The sequence below is a fragment of the Amphiprion ocellaris genome, chromosome 8 (genome assembly GCF_022539595.1).
Source record: "Amphiprion ocellaris isolate individual 3 ecotype Okinawa chromosome 8, ASM2253959v1, whole genome shotgun sequence".
NCBI classification, from domain to species: Eukaryota; Metazoa; Chordata; class Actinopteri; family Pomacentridae; genus Amphiprion; species Amphiprion ocellaris.
In genome coordinates this window covers 12349538-12366917 of record NC_072773.1, presented here as the reverse complement: position 1 = coordinate 12366917, position 17380 = coordinate 12349538, and the positions used below count along the sequence as shown (strand labels likewise).

The 17380-nt window shown below is 40.6% G+C and overlaps 1 protein-coding gene across 8 annotated transcripts in view; it reads right to left on the bottom strand.

The window, feature by feature from the left end:
* agrn (agrin) overlaps positions 1–17380 on the bottom strand; it is a 309753-nt gene that overhangs the window by 195015 nt on the left and 97358 nt on the right. The window lies entirely within an intron of this gene.

The window sequence follows — 17380 nt, the reverse complement described above, 5'->3', positions numbered from 1 at the left end:
AATTTTGCAATGCTATGGTTTTGTTTAAAAGCACTCCATCACTATGCGATCAGTGCTTTGAAACACGAAGCAAGAGATATGAATGTGAGTGTAGTTTCTAATTTACGCTCCCTAAAGGGTATGAACTCTATACATACAGCTTAAACAGGCAACAAAGTGCGAATCATGCTTTCACTGTGGCGAACCTCTGCAGATTTCTCTTCTACAGGCAGCAATCAAAGAACTGAATATCAAATTTGCATCATCAACATTTTAACTGTGGTGCTTATTCACAGAAAGTACCTTGTCAAAGATGGCAAAGATGACTAAGCACCAAGAGGATGAATTTCTAACAAAATTGCATTTTCGGGTTCAAAACTGCTAACATTAAAATGAAACAAAGTCATTCAACCTGCCTTGATGACATTAGAGGCTCAGTTTTCTGAGTGTTGCACTTTTTCAAGCTCACAAACACACAACTTGTGAGCAGTAAAGACTTCTTTAGTGGAGTCTTTCATCAAATAATGTTCTATGGAAAAACTGTGTGTAAAGATGTTTTGCAAAATGCATCAACAACAGCTTAGGGTGTGTGAAAAAAATCTCTGTTGATGAATACACCAACATCCCATTAGAGTGGGATTCTGTCCATTTTTCAAAGCAGGAGCTATCAAAAGCGAAGCTGTTGCCTTCACTAATGGCATTAGAGATCATCCTTTCCGGCTGTCCATTGTAAACGAGCATTTTAATGATGTTGATGAAAAGAATAAAGTCTGGTAAAATTTAGAACGGCTTTGGTAATTGCCTGCACTAAAGCCTGTCTACTGGTCCACTCAACTATTCATGTGTACTTCATTTCCAAGATAATTTACAGCGTTATTTGTCACTTTGTTTTTATTTGGTTGTGGTGTAATGTGTATGTATAGATAGCAGGACCTCTACAGTAATGGATGTTATTTCATCCAGTGGCATCACAAAGCTTAAACAGGAGCTATTGACAGCTGTTTCCTGGTATTTAATTATATAGCCCCGTTTCCCACATAACATCAGTGGTGGGACACTACATACAAATCTATCTAATTCCTCTATGAACTATGTATTCAAGGCTACAAATTCTGATTTCAGGGACATTAGGTCAGCATCGGAAGGCCATGTTGAATTCTTCATGTGCATCGAGCCGTGAAGACGAGCTAGTGGAGGGAAGCCCAGACTCCTCACCCAGTGGGCCGTGGCGGTGAGCTGCTAGCAGGTGGGCCAATTGTCTTGCAATGGCATTAACTCCAATCATCGTAAGTCAGACTTCACTGCACCGTCTTCCAGATTCCCAGTCTTTCCAGTTATCAGACCTCCAAACTAAGCAGGCCTCATTTAGTAGCGAGGAGGTCAGAGCCTCTTGTAGCTGCATGCAGCTAACAGGCATTGTCCTCTGTAAAACAGGGACTCAAGAAATAGAGCTGGAGTTACCAGGACATATGAGGAATAAAAACAAGCTTATCCTGACAACCCGAAATCGATCCTCCAACAAATGGAAAAAATAGATTGAAATTCTATACTTGTTTCACAATTTGCAGAACAGCCTTGCGCATAACGAAAGAGGTAAAAAGTAAACGGTGTTCAGATCTATACTAGTGCCTTGCATCTAGTCCCCCACAAGATAACCTCCCGGCTTTGTGAGCCAGTCTTAATTTTCTGCGCTGTTGCATATCAACGAATAAACCAACAGTTGTCGAGTTCAAACGTTGCATAATTCTGCCCCTTCAATGTCCATTTTCTTTCTTTCCAAAAAAGGAGCTTTGTCCACCAGGTTTATATATTTTCTAGAGCTGCTTTTGCTAAAAAGTAAAGCAGCAAAGAACATGCCTCTGAAGCATGTTCTGCTGTTACCTGCAAGAGTGAACACGAGTCTTCATTTATTCCCAGAATCTAAGGAACTGAACATCCAGTGGATTACTTTTACTTTAAATGGCAATGTCACAACAGCAATGAGCTAATGCAGCTATCAATACCGTAGCTTTGGTCATGTGCACACAGGTCAGAACTTTGTGGAAATTGGCATGCTAAGTTGCATTCAGAGATGGTGGAAACTTTAGATAGCTAGCTAGGTTTAGCAAGTAAACAAGGACAAGGTGGGATACTGTGTTCACATGTAACTTGTGCTTCAGTTTAATCTAAACTTTGGTGTTTACATTCATTTGCTTCTTTCCTGCTCTCTGTGCTCACATATACTGTATTTTAATACAACCAAATTCCCAATATATCTGTTCTAATTGACATATTTTCCTGTTTCTGATGTCAAGCAACAAACTGAGAATGAAATAATGAATAACACTCAGCACATAAGACAACATGGAGACAACATTTTTTCGCTGAGGTTCAGGAGCAGGACCACACCTGAGTCACCCGCCTTCCTGTCGTACACCTCTATATACTACTCTGCTCTTCCCACTTGTTTGTTTTTGTTTCTCATGCAATATATTTTTGCCTCCTTCTCCTGTCTTCTCCTTTTCCTTGGGGGTCCACTGGCCCGGGAGCCGCTGCTGATTTCTGACCAAGATTTTCCCCACATCACATCAGCTCAACTCAGTCATCAGAAACATAATGATCCTTTGCATCCAATAAACAATCCAGCTTCAAATCAATGCTGTGGACCTTGCTAGTAAAATGTTAATTACTTAATTTTCTAAGCTGGTGCTTTGCAAACTACTGACTATATAACTGCAGCAGTGTCTGGCAAACTCGCTAAACACATGATTAAAAATACTACTCGTGATATTTCCAAGTGAATGATTGCTCAGAAAGAAATTTCAAAGTGATAGAAAGTTTTGGTCTGACACTATTTCATGTCTGTGTCAGCTGCCGTGTGGTCCACTGTTGAGCTATATGTTACAGACATGCCGAGAGCAAGACTTTCTTCCTGAAGGGGGCGGAGACAGCAGCTTAGCATATAAAGCTACAGACCTTGAAACAACCTGTTTAGAATATGACTAAAACCAGGAGTTATTTGCTTACAATGGCCACAGGCCACATAGCATGGGGACCGGGGTATTATTTGAATACAGGGAGGTCATGAAGTTAAGATCTAGTGGCTGCAGTGGCAATGGTGTACAACTGATGCAATTTTCATACTTATCAAACAGTTCTGTCCAACACTGATGTAAGTGTGAAAAAGAGCATTCCCACATTTTGTAGGCGCCACATATTGTGACTCACAATGTGACACATGACTCAGTACTTGGAGTCAACTTGGCAACAGTATGATGCTGATATCAGTGAAAGACAACCCACAACTGAAGATTAATGTAAATCTATGGTTCACATCACTCAGGTCATCTTGAAATCTGGCATTTAGGTATCATTTAGGTACAGAATATCAATGGTAAGCCTTATCTAGGACTTTGTTTAGACTGTAAGCCAGTCCTCCAGTTAATGCTGTTTTAGCCATCCACAGAGGAGTCTCCAGTCAATATGATCCACCTGTCCAAACTCAACACTTCTGGCCACATTAGCCTCATTTTCCCACTCCATCCCACGCTGCCATGACCTGCTTTTCAGCCTACGCTGAGCCAGCTCTTTGCCTGGGGCCTGAACCAGAGCCTGTCCACCGCTGGACGTTCAGTTCCCTCTCATATGATGAGGATGATATTCGTAGCCTTGGGGCTCATCTGGTGCCAGAAGATGCTGGTTCTAGTCTGATGGCTGATGTTCTCAGGCTTACTGCCCACTGACCCTCCTCTAAGTAAAGAGGATGTCATTTAGGAAGGACTACGTTGTTATTTGCCAGTTTTGATTTTCTAGGCAGCCCCTCCTGCACATCAGCAGCCGCAACAATGATTACAGGATGTAATATCCTGCTCGCTCCACTGCCTTGCCCTGTTTATTCAGGTCTTCAGCACCAACATTTTTCCCTTAATAGCCATAGAGGAAATTATTTCAATGGACAGACACAGACAGGGAAATAATGAGAGAAAGAGAATGAAATGGGAAAAAAGGAGAGTGACAGAAAGAAAGGGTTGGAAGAGGAGAGAGAGAGCAACCTGGGAGTTTGGCTGCTGTATGCAAAGCTAGCGGAGTGACACTTTTCCATGTGGCTGGCATATGGAGCCAATTGTGGCAGCAGCGCAGGAAGGCTAGGAGCAGAGAATCAGAGGAGGAGTGGTTGGCTCTGACAGCCTTTACACAGGAAAGGCAAAGCTGATGGAGCTGAAGGATGATACAGATGTCAGTCGCAGGCCAACACAAGCCATCTGTCATGGGGAGCTGGCCAAGTCACACTGGTCTGGTCATGCAGAGAAAGTGGCGAGAAACTTGTGATGACCAGTCATTATGAGCTGGGAGCTGTTCTTTCAGTGTTGCCAATTCCCAATAGCTGCTTTGCATCGGTGTAGATAGAGAACAGATAGGCACACAATAGGGTAGTGGGGCTCGGTATAGATGTAACATCACTGCTTTAAGACTACTGTCAAATAGAGATCAGACAACGTATGATCTGATTAGATATCATTCTGTGAATAGACTTTTTGGATTTAAATACATGCATGTTTTTAAAAAGGTTCTTAACAGGCACAAAGATGTCGTCATTTCAGTTTGTACTGTGTGACTTCAACTTATGCATCTTGACTTTGTAATGCAGCTGTATGTCAGTCTGAACTAGGGCTGCATCAGCATTGCCATCTGTGCATTTGCAATAGTCACATCGCAGAAAGTGCAGTGTGAAGTAAAACAGATTAACTCAAACACATCATGCTACAACTTTTCTGTTGATTGATACAAAAAGGAAACTTGCATGGTCCTCATTTTCCATGTCTAATCTACAAGAGAAGTCTGTCTGGTAGAACATCTCGATAGAACATCTATTCTGACTCAGGGGTTCTTAGATACACTGAGTTTTAAAAACAAACTTATTTCAAAAGACAGAGTTCATTCATATGCAGGCTCTACATGCGCACAGCAAAATGAGTGGGGAACAGATGCAAAACACTAAATAGGAAGACCTGGTTGCATGAATGAATGCAAAGTTAGCTGCAGGGCTGCAAAATCACTGGGCTATTAATCATGATCATGATTATGGCTTCTCACAATAAATGAATGAAATAGGCAGCACATTAATGCTTAAAATTCTCTGCTCATAGAAAACAGAACATGTAAATAAAATTCTATTGGTTTCAACTTGGGTAAATCTGGCATCAGAATGCCTTACTTCATTTTTTTCAAAGTCCTTTTGATGACGCCTGTCTGAGCTGCTGCTTTGCAGTAACTGAGTGGAGACTGAAGGTTTCTACATGCACAGGTGCCCAACTGTTGTTTCCTGTAGCCTGCATGTGTGGTGTTCGGGGAACAGTGTAAAGTGTAGTGTCTGTCAGTAACCAGATGTTCAGCAAGTGAGGAGTTTTTGGTAGGATTTTTAATATTTTACAACTAGGAAATGCACTGAATTTAGGTGAAGAAAAACCTCATTTTAAGTCTAATTTTGATGAGCAGGAGGAGCACAAAGTGTAAGTAAAAGCAGTGATTTGTTTTTGTAAATGTGAAAATGACAGAAATGATGATGATGACCAAAAACAGGCACTGTCAGCAGTGCTTTGCATGTTTGTGAGGCAACACCACTGATTTGTTTGATCATTTAAATCATCATCACAAAGCTCAGTGTGACGAGTAAAAAACCAGATCAGAATGCCTCCAAAGCAATAAACGATTCTTTGCCAGTGTTGCCAATGTAGACCATTAAAACTTCAACAAAGTTTTCACAGTAAAGTAATTTTCAGCTTTTTTAAAATTGTTTTCTATTTTGCATGTTGCACTCCTCTACAAAGTCACCCCAATCATTCTAGAAGGAATCTGGTGGAAATATCTGTATTCTGTATCCCAATATATATTGCACAAATACAACATATCAAAATGTCTGGTTTTGCAAAACTGTGCAGCCGTCTGAACTTGCACACACTTCTGTACCATCCATCCATCCATTATCTATACACCGCTTAATCCTCACTAGGGTCGCGGGGGGGGGGGGCACTTCTGTACCACATGTCAAGTATTACACTGGCACAGATCAAAAACGACATCAGCCATGTGCCAATGTGACGAGCAAACATGAAGGTGGTCGTAAAATAATGTGTGGGAAGCCTGATCATCTCCATTTATAAAGTTAAAACCAATTCAAAAACAGACAGACAAGGCAGCAAAATTTTAAAGCTTGTTAAGGCCATGGAGATATGCTGCTACTTTCAAAATGTGATTTTATTTTTTTAGCATGTCTTATAAATTAGACGCTTCAGTTAATGAGCAGCATGTCTGAAGCAGAACATTGTCATTATGCACTTTGACTTGAACTAGAAATATTCTATTTTAGATTCCAGTTCCATCAAAGGCCTTATGTTCTACTGTACTGTGAAATGCCTTGTGTTGCACACCAGTAATCCTGCTTTTTCTGATTTCATAATAACTGTGGCCTTTACCTTTATTTAACTATACCACGGTGTTTCAGAATGCATCACTGTGACATACACATGCTGTTACACAAGGAGAGTTACCTGATCGCCTTTCTGGCTTCCGAGGTGACAGTGACGTGCTATTATATGCTGGGAACCTTTCATTTGCATTTGAGGTAAAGAAAAAATGCTCTCTTTTTCTCTTCCTTTTATTTCTTTTTCCTTTTCTCTTCCTCACTGGCTGCTGGCTGCATGTCGAACTGGATCTTCTCAGATAGAGGGCAGAGGGGGAATATTAATGGTCGAGCAATACGCTATTGTTGAGACGCGGCTCCTAAATGAAATGACTATAAATTATTTATATGCCTAATCAGACAGCATGTGCTCAAGTTATTCTCTCAAACAAGACAGAGTCTGTGCTACTCCCTTTTTTCCCCTCCTAGTAAATAATTCTAGTTTCTTTTGATAAGAGAGCAGTCAGACAGGCTGTGTGCTGGAAGTAGAAGCCTAATGAAAATATGGTGCTGCAATGACGAAATAGCTGTTTGCTGGCTGCAATCACGGTCAGGAAAAAATAAATGACCTGCTTAGCACCAGGTATTACAATGCACTCTGAGTTTGGAGGGTTGTATTCTGGTCAACCTAAAACAGATAGAGTTCAGGAGTAAATGTACATAAGTAGTAGCAACTGGATGCAAATGAAATAAGACTGAGCCATTAAAAATTGATGAGATTATATAAAAACCATTTGCACAACTGGCAGATGTAGATCAATTGAGCTGGGAATACATTTGAATGTGTATACAAGCAAAGAATTTGATTGACTGTTGTTCGTATCAGTTTGTTCATGAGCCAGTTAAAAAAAAAACTTGATCAGAACATCCCAGCTAAAAACACATGCATTTCCATTCAAAGTTCGGTGTCACTTAGAAATGTCCTTATTTTTAAAGAAAAACAGTGTTTTCCATAGAAGATAACATTAAATTAATCAGAAATAGAGTCTAGACATTGTTAATGTGGTAAATGACTATTCTAGCTGGAAACAGCTGATTTTTAATGGAATATCTACATAGAGGTACAGAGGAACATTTCCAGCAACCATCACTCCTGTGTTCTAATGCTACATTGTGCTAGCTAATCATGTTGAAAGGCTAACTGATGATTAGGAAGTAGTGTATATTCACATTTCTCAAAGTAAAATATCATAAAATTAGTCCTTTGGGTGTAAGTACCAAAACTCAGACCTTACTTCCAAATAATATCAAACATCACCTACATGAAGAAGTTGCAGCTCTAATATAAACATCAAAGTAAGACTCAGTGTTGAGACAACATGGACGCCTGCCTTTATGACCACTACAATTGTCAGCCTCCTGCTGGTGCAGGAAAAGTAAAATGAACTCTCCTGCTTTTATAAAGACCTACACATCTGCATCCTGATCTCAAGGGTTAACAAGGTCAGTGCTGCCATCGAAGGTTTGTAGTAAGAAGGAAACCAAAGCCAGGAAAGAGTGCCATTACCCACCACAAATGGCAGAGTAACCAATAAAGAACCATCTTCTGATTCCTCAGCCTGGCTGACAGTCGACAATATGTCCTGCTATAACCCTAAGAGCTGCTGTCTGTCAACCACAAGGCTTTAGCTGCATCCTCTCCAGCAACACAACTTAAGACTCTCAAACATACACATTCATACAAGATAAACACAGTGTCTTGGCATTCTCATGCTTGACAGAGAAAAATATAGAGACAGACAGACACATCTCTTCCTTCAAATGCCACAAGGTGCTGGAGGGTTAGAATAAATGGATGGCTAAATATTTGCAACAAGAAGAATAAACGGGTAGAACCTGGACGGTTCAATGAATGTTTTACAATTTCTTCTTTAAAAAAAAAAAAAAAAAAAAAAAGTTTAAAGACAACCTATTATGCTCATTCCCAGTTCTGAATTTTAATTCTGGGGCTGGAGAAGAGTAGTTTGCATGATTCACAGTTCAGAAAATCCTTATTTATTTTATACAGGCCCTCATTCTCTGAAACAAGCCATTTTAGCTCCTGTTTCTTTAAGGTCCTCTTCCTGTAAGTCCACTTCATTCTGACGGGACAACTTCTAGAAGCCTGCCGAGTGGGCGTGCAGTGCCTGTAGCTGACTATATAAATAATGAAAAAGTAACAAAAAAAAACTTTGAAAAAGTGTAACTCTGCATCCTGAAGCTCAAGCTTTTGACTTTAGCCACATACAGTATGATTGTTGCACAGTGTAATGCACAGGACAGTATAGAGCAGGGGTGTCAAACATACGGCCATGACTTTGCAAAGTGTAAAAATCACAGAGATGACAATAACTGCAATTTTTCAACAAAAGTAACTGCTTTTTAAAATTGTCTAATGTCTAGTGCCACAACCTTTATGTATTTTTTATGTATAAATTCAATACATTTACAAGGCAGGGTGACAACAGAACTTTCTTTATAGTTCCCACTTCAGTTTGTGTGGTGTGGTGCTCAGGATTACTACACAGATGTGGAAATGAATGTCAATTTAAAATAATTTTTAGATCTTGACAGGTTGTTTTGATCATAAAGTAAAATGCTCAATTGTTCAGTTCCAGATACCTGTGACTGAATGTTTTGTGCCTTTGTAGATACTCTGTGATCTGTATGCTGTAATGTATAAATGATAAAGTGAGGCATAATAGTGGTGAAATTGCACTTATTTTTCTTAAGAAATTTCAGGTTGTTCATTATGTTTTGCAAAAAGACGCTTCATTAACTGAACATTTTCAGAATTTACTTTTTTGCACTAAAGGGAAATATTGGAGTGTCGTTATTTTTAGGTTATTATGCTGTGATTTTACTGGTTCGGCTCATTTGAGATCAATTTGGGCCGTATGTGGCCCCCAAACTAAGATAAGTTTGATTTTTGGTCACACATGCGAACAAAAATCTTAACAAATGTGTGTGTGTGTATCTTGGCAGCCACCCAGGTAGAGAAAATCACTTGGTTTCAACTGTAGTTAGTCTGAAATACCAACATCCTACACACCTGACAAATTTATTGCCAACAGCGCTCCCCTTTCCTGCCGAGTTTCCGCACCAGGCAGCAGTAAACCGAAGCAGTGAGGAGCAAATAATGAACACTTCTTACAATACAGCCAAAGAAGAGCTACTTTTATAAACCTAAAGCTCCGTATCACCCTTGTGAAAAAGAACTGGTCAAATGTAAAACATTGATTCTTGTTTATATCCATTTACATAACAAATTAAGAAATCAGCATTGGGTATGAGAAATTACATAAAATATATTTTTTTTAAAGCTGTCATCCTCTGCCAAAAAGGCATGGTGAAAAGCTTGGGTGCTCTGACAATACATGCTGGTACACCTAAATGAAAAAGTGAGGCAAACCACAGTCAATATCAATAGCTAGCCTGAATTCTGCCACCTCTTGTTTACATCCAAGAAGTGGTGTATCTTGCTTGTCTAGACTGTGATTAGCAGGAAAAACAAAGCTCCTGTTCCGAGAAACCCCTGCTCTGGAGTCCTTGAGCAAACTGTAAATTGCATTCAGGTCCTGAAAGGTGTCATGTGGCTGAGCCTGACTTCTGACATCCATCATTAAGGAGACAAAGAACAGAGAATTTCTTCAGGGATCAATAAATGAATCATTCCTTCTAATGCTGGATCACAGCAGAAGGATCTATATCGTCTCTTGTGATTAGCTTCAATTCTATCTTGTGTCAGTCAAGCTGGAGGTTCCATGCTTCCTCAAAGAGTAAAGCAGATCGTAAAAAGTCTGGACTCCAGATCTAAACAGGACTGATCATTCATACAGCAATCAAAGATGTCAATCATGAGTTTCCTGTGGAATCTTTACAATGTTAAGTTTGAGTTTTGGCTAGCACATTTCTCTGGATGTTCTGGTATCCTGCCATTGTCCAAAGCTCTTGTTTGCTGGATACACACAGATGACCATAGGTAAAAATGTATTTGTTTGTGAGTGTGCAACTAGCATATAGTGTTTCCATGCTTTTAGGACAAAGCACTGTGGGTAAGCTAAGCTTAAAGCTTCGATATGCCCTTGAGTAACAACAAGCAGGTGTATGGACAGTGAATGGAGTGGTAGACGGATGGACCGTGCGGTGGAAGGACATTTCAGTTAAACAAGTTATACAAACCCATTCATATAGGATAAGAGGTACTATTAAAAAACAATGTATGTGTGTCCTGGTTCCTACTCTCTTGACCTTCCCTCTTCATCTTCATCAGCATGTTCACAACAGCCAAGAGTCAATCACAGCAGGAACAGTGTGTGCTTATATGTCAACTCGTCTGTCAACCAGAATTGGTGGGGATGGAGTCAGAGGAGGGCAGTGGACCTGGTTTTTGTGAGCGAACGCATGACAATGATGAGTTTGGCGTGTCGCCGAGGCAACAAGCAACCTCATCCATTATTCATGTGGATAACAAACTGATAAACGAGGTAAATGAAGAGGAACAACGGTAGCAAACATCATGCCGATGGACCAAAAGAGACATTTAGAAGCCGGCAGCACCAGCGGCATCCTCAGGCGCATATTAATCTGCGAGGTAAACAACAAGGTCTGGACACGGGGTCAAGGCAAGCCACTCTCATCCTTGAGAAGAGTAATGCGAAGCAAGTTTGTAGCTCCGGAAAATGGGATTCGGTGGAGACGCGCAGGTGTTACTGGGAGAATTCACATCTCTGCAGAATCAACACATTTAGTACCTAGCTGTCACACTGTCAATCACCCACCTACGATGTGCACCCAGCACCCTACAGACCCTTCACTACTGTCCACCATCAGAAAACAAACTACCAATCCCTTTGAAGTGCAAGGTAAAGTCCCAAACAGTTGCGTCAGTCCACTAGCACAGGTACAGAGAGCATAAATGATATCCCAGGTCTCGCATGTCATGCCAAATTCATGCAACACGATCTGCATGAGACAGCAGGGGGATGAATTATTGCCCTGTTGCTACGGTAACACCTTGTATGCAGAAAACACCATGCCATGGTCTGAAAAATGGTGTTTTGTGAGATTTCATTTTGAAAACCGTTCCAGTGACAGGGGGAACTAAGGAAGGATAAAGAAGAAAAAAAAAAGATTGGCAGTGAAAGAGGGAGAAAGAACAGAGACTCAGATACAGTGAGAGAAAGAAGAAGACAAACAAGGCAAGGTTTTACTCGCAGCAAATTGCAGCAGTGCTTTAGACAATTTGGGTCACTTCTGTCACTGTATTTCTATAAGATGAGCAGAAACACCTCATCTGCCTCTCATTTCATTTCCATTCCAACACCTGCAAGCCATTTGCATTCTGTCGGTTTTACCTCTCCCTTATATTCTCCGCATGCCACTACATTTCTTGAATGATAACATACTGGCAATTTCTACACGGGCCAGGACACAACACCGCTTGCATCCAAAGTAGAGGGACATTTTACCAGTCTTGAGTTTCTTTCCATTTCTGTGTTTCTACATCCTTAGTCCCAGTCCACCGTTCAGGTTTCCAGCTACAACAACTCCACCTCTCGATCAAATCCAGATCTTTACCATCTGACCCTTATGAGCCCTTGCAGGCCCAGTGACTCCCTGGGGACCCGAGGGCGGATCGTGTGTCTCACTTCTCCACAGCAACAAATGAACCAGGCACTCAATAGCTTGCCTGATTGGCTGTCATGAGACCCATGCTGTCGTTGCTTGTCGTGGAGCTCCACATGGCTACACTCCTTCTAATGTGGGCTGGCTGATTATACCTGGGCAAATGGGCAGCTGCTCAGATCCTGGCAAGTTGTATCAAGTTAAATATTTTAAATTCTGGCTAGAAAGAAATACAGGCCCAACACTGCTGCTAAAAATGAAAATTAAAGCAGCTGTGGTATAAGAAAGAGCAGCTCTGTGTGCCTGGGCTCATCCCTTATGACTAATACAACAGCAAGATCTCTAAAACAGAATTTTGTGCTTACAGTATCAAAACTTCAAATGCTATGAATAAAGATATTCACAATATGTCCATATTCATGATGTTTTTAAGCAGCAGTATGCAATTATTACTAACTGGTGTCCCCAATATATCAGACAGATGAAACTGTTTTGAAGGATTAAGAATCTGTATACAGCACTTTGTGTTTACCGATCAGGCCAGTATGTAAAGCTTTACACCAAAAGGCATGGGTAAGGGACTAAGAAGGAAAATAAGGATCTAGCTTTCTTAAGATCGAGGCCTTGCTTGTTGCTGTTTTGTGGACATTATTTCACTCCACTTGTAATCTTTGAATTAATTTTCTTTCTTTTCTCTTTCAATTTTGAAGATTGCAGTGATGCTAGCAGTGATGCTCTTTTCCTCTTCATTGTCTGTTGTTCTTTTCTTTGTCTGTTCAGTCTTGGTGGCTATTAACGCTAATGCTAATTACACATCAGTTCTTACAATTGACCATTCTTCCCCAGAAAGTTGTGCCCAATACCAAGTAATAAAAACAGAAAACAAACAGGCCTTTTGTTGGAAACATTCCAAAATGAGCAGCACAATGTACTTATGCACTTTCAGTTGTTTTAGTAATATTAAGAATTATACATTTATATTTCAGCAGGCTGCAGCTGAGAGTTAGTTATCCATTAATTTGATGATTACCTTTCATTTTGATTATTCAGTTGCGCAAATAATCTACAAAATAGCATAAAACAGTAAACTGTAATGGAAATCATTTTCCAGAGCTTAAGGTGATACATTTACACTGATTTGTGTGATAAAAGATAATCAGTTTATGACGATATAAAGCAGGTAAATTGGCAGAGCTTCACATTTAGGTTTATTCAGCCACTTTCATGAGTTAAATTAGAAGATAACTAAACTTTCATGTTTGTACAGTACATATGAAGCTGCAGTCTTACTGAGATTGTGAGGTTGCCAGGCAACCAGCGAAGACTTCAGAAAGTCACAGCACTAAGCCAAGAAACAGTCACACACATAACCCTCTCTGTAACCACAACTTGTTACATTTTTACATTTTGGACCAATTAACCCTTTGAACCTCAAAGACTGTCAACTTTACAGAGTTGTTGAAGGACTGGTGTGAGGTGCCCTTTCAACTAAATCTAAGTTTATTGTCATATTTCATCAAAACCATTAAAAAATGTGCGAAATGAACTGTTTGCATTCAACAGATTTTGCAAAAAGGTATAACTGAGCATGAAGTTATGACTGACTCACCTGCAGCCAACATATTATGTGACAAAAATTCATGCACTTTGTGGGTGAACTGGGCTGAACTGCAGGCTGTGCTTTTACAGAGCTGAAATAAAAATGTGCGTTGTTCTTTTTTAATGATTTATGGCATTATAACTGTTACAACTGAGTTCTGGACTTTATATTACATTGGGGGGGGCGCGAATATTTGGATCTCAAAATTAATATCCAGATACCACCGTCGGGACCGAATATTTGGATATTTGGGTCCAGCCCTAGTGGTATAAATATTAAAGATTGGACGGTTATTTTAACTCAAAGTCATCTCTCATTTTTGACCTCACAGACAAATCTTCTGGTTTTGATCCGATGATGATCTCATCTCGTGGTATTCAGACGGGAAGACAACGTCAAAATGATGTCAGACTACTCTTTCCAGGATAGAACTTTCACGCTTGATGTAGATGATTGAACATCAAAACTGTTGCTGATTTTTTTTTTTTTTTTTGGGCTGCTCTTTCAAAAACACTAATCATTTCATAACTGCAATTTCTGATAGCAGCGTTTCTACCCATGTGAAGCAGTCTTTCACTTTTGCAAATGATGCTTGTTTGGAAGCATGATTGTGGCTGATTAGACAGGTGCGTTTTTTGGTAGGAATCGTGCCTTGAACAGCTTCAAGACGATTTCAACATGTGCATGCACAATTAGAATGCACATGTGTGTGAGGGACGCCATAGCAGTCCTGTGATTGAGAATCTGGGGCAAACCCCTTAAGTGGAAAGATGGGGAGAGGGGGAGAGAGATCATCAGAGCCATTACCGTATGATAAATGATTTGCTATCTGGTGAATTGCCCTGAGGGAAATGGAGGGGTAGAGTGTGTGTGTATGTGTGTGTGTGCGTGTGCGTGCAGTAGGGATGATGGTTAAACATGTAAAGGTACAGCTGCACACAAAAAACACACACAAGTCAACTCCAACTGTACTGAATTCACACTTTTTGTCTTTTTCTGAAACATACACATGCACCCACACACCTACGTTGATCTCAACTATGCACACTTTCTCTCACAGACAGGCACACACAATCCAATTTCTCCTTACACACACTGTCTCACACACACACGCACACATCTCAGGGGAAAAGAAGCTGGAGCCAGTGCCGAGCTCCGAGGAGGAGGAGGCAAATTAGTGCAGAGTTTAAAGAGCAGAGTGGTAGACGGAGGGTGAGTGTGAGATTGGGGGAGGAGGTTAGAGCAGGCCAGACTGGTAGAATAGACCAACTGCCTCAACTGGGGTACAAGACATGAAGATAGCAAGCCGTGCAGATAGCAAAAGGTAGGTGTTAGAACAGAAAGAGAGAGAGATGGACTCAAAAGATTCCGGTGCAAGCGAGTAAAAAGTAGGGATTAGATGTTAAGAGCGTGAAAAGGGTGAATGAACAGAGCGAAAGAGAAAAACACAGGGGAGCTGGAATGACAGCAAGGAGCGAGACAGCAAGAGGGTAATGGCTGGTGGGAGAGGTGTGAGCAGCTCCTGCCAAGATAGAGGAAGAACCAGAGTGGGAAAAGAGGGAGAGAAATTGAGCAGCGTAACCCTGAAGACCCTGCTGTCTGCAGAGGAGAGCATTGTGTGGAGGCTGATGTGTGTTTCTACATGGGTACTACGGTGCGTGCTGCGCTGGCAGGTCTCAGAGTTGGTGTCAGGCTCCTCAGCTTGTCCGTGGTTAAGATTGGGAGGGAGGGAATTTCTAGTGAGATAGTCCCTAGGGGAGTGCTTCTTGCTGGGTTAAGATAGCTTGCCTGCCTGCTTGCCTGCTTGGCCAGCTGGCTTCAAAGTCCAGACGAGGCCCAGGAAGCGAAAAGCAGCTGGATGAGCTCTGGCTCAAAGTCTAAGTACCAAATCACCAGTCAACATGCAACCTGAGGTGATATGCTAACATACAGGTGGAAGTACAAAGGAAGTGAAAGCATGCGGCAAGGCTCCTTTCTTCATACTGTATTTTCGCTACATTTTCACATTTGGTTGGTAAATGATTCTTGAACTAATCAAAGCTGCATCCCTTTCCCTCTGCTAACACTAATGTTTACTGATTCACATGGCAATAACTGATGATAAAAAAAAATAAAAACCTTCATTTAGTTTTATTGATTAACATTAAAGAACATTAAAATTTAACTTAAATCAAAGTTCCATTATAAAACATGAAGCCTGGTGCAAGTTATCAGCTGGATGCTTAGCTGCCATGTATTTTGCTGACCTTTACTTTGAATGATTTTTCTTTTCTTCCACAGCTATGTTTTGCCAAAGCTGAAATATTAACATTTCTCCAGGAGTTTGGTGGCAAGAAAACAAAAAGAAATGTGACTTTAAATTGCTAATCTAAAGTGGTGCTAGCTCAGATGAATACGAGTCTGGAGTCTATTCCAGCTGACTTAGGGTGAAGGCAGTAGACACCCGGGACAGGTCACCAGTCTATCACAGGGCTACACATAGAGACAAACAATCACACTCACATTCACACATTCAGACAATTGAGAATCACCAATTAACATCAGCATGTGTTTGGACTGTGGGAGGAAGCCAGAGAACCCGGAGAAGACCCACGCATGCACAGGGAGAACATGCAGACTCCATGTAGACAGATCCCGGGAAGGCTGGGAACTTCTACCTGCAAGGTGAAAGTGATAACCACAAAGCCACTGCCCCCTGTGGACAACATGTTAGTAAGAAATGTGCTGGACTGACTGTCAATTCAGGATTCAAAGAGCTTTGCATTAGCAGTTCAGTCTGGAACTGCCACAGTACTTGCTGCATGATAAAATACTGTTGTGAGTTAATAATCAGTTCAAAACAAAAAACTAGTTAGAAACCATCCAAAACCCTACGTGTCAGGTCTTAGTATAGATCACATCTTTTCATGAGACAAGTGCATCAGTGTGGAACAAGCATGTCAAAAAACACAGTGGATTCCATTGTATAATGTGCATGCAAATGCAAAAATACATTTATTGGCCACATTTTGGTGCCAAACCTTCATCAGGACAATGGCTTACAATTTTACAGTTTCATTTAGCAGACGCGTTTATCCAAAGCGACGTACATCTGGGAGTAGATACAACACAAGCAAGGCTCTAGTCAGGAGAAAACAACCTGGAAAAGAGCCATAAAACAAGTTCAAGTGTGAACAAAGCTAAGTAAGATGTGGCGGTAATTCTGCAACCAACCACATTTCCCATGTGCTCCCAGCATCACAGCTGAATGATAATCGTCATAAACATGCAAAAAGTAAAACATTCTGTATAGTATGTAAATTAGCTCCACTTTCTGCAAAATACTATAAAGTGAATGCTTAAAGTCGACAAGTGCCACTCGCCATGTAAATGTGCCCCTGCAGGTTTATCTACAAGTGTGTGTAATTTTTGGTAATACATATTGACCTTAATAATTTACTTCATGTGACTTATCCAATGAATGTGAATATTGTGGAGGTAGATTAACGGTTGTTATTGCATAGGAAGTGTTACTTTTCTAACTTCTTGAAAACTGTCATTCAGTAGAGCAATGCTTGGGATTCATGCCACTCCCAATTCTAAGATGGCTTCTCTTTGTAACAAGCCATTTGCCTGATAAAGATGTTCCACTAAATGTTGTAAATAAGTGCATTTTTGCAAGCTAGATAGTCTGAGGGAATGTGTTTGAAACGCCATGTCTGACTATATGCAGTGTACAATGAAATACACTGAGCTATTTAAGTCCAATACAATAG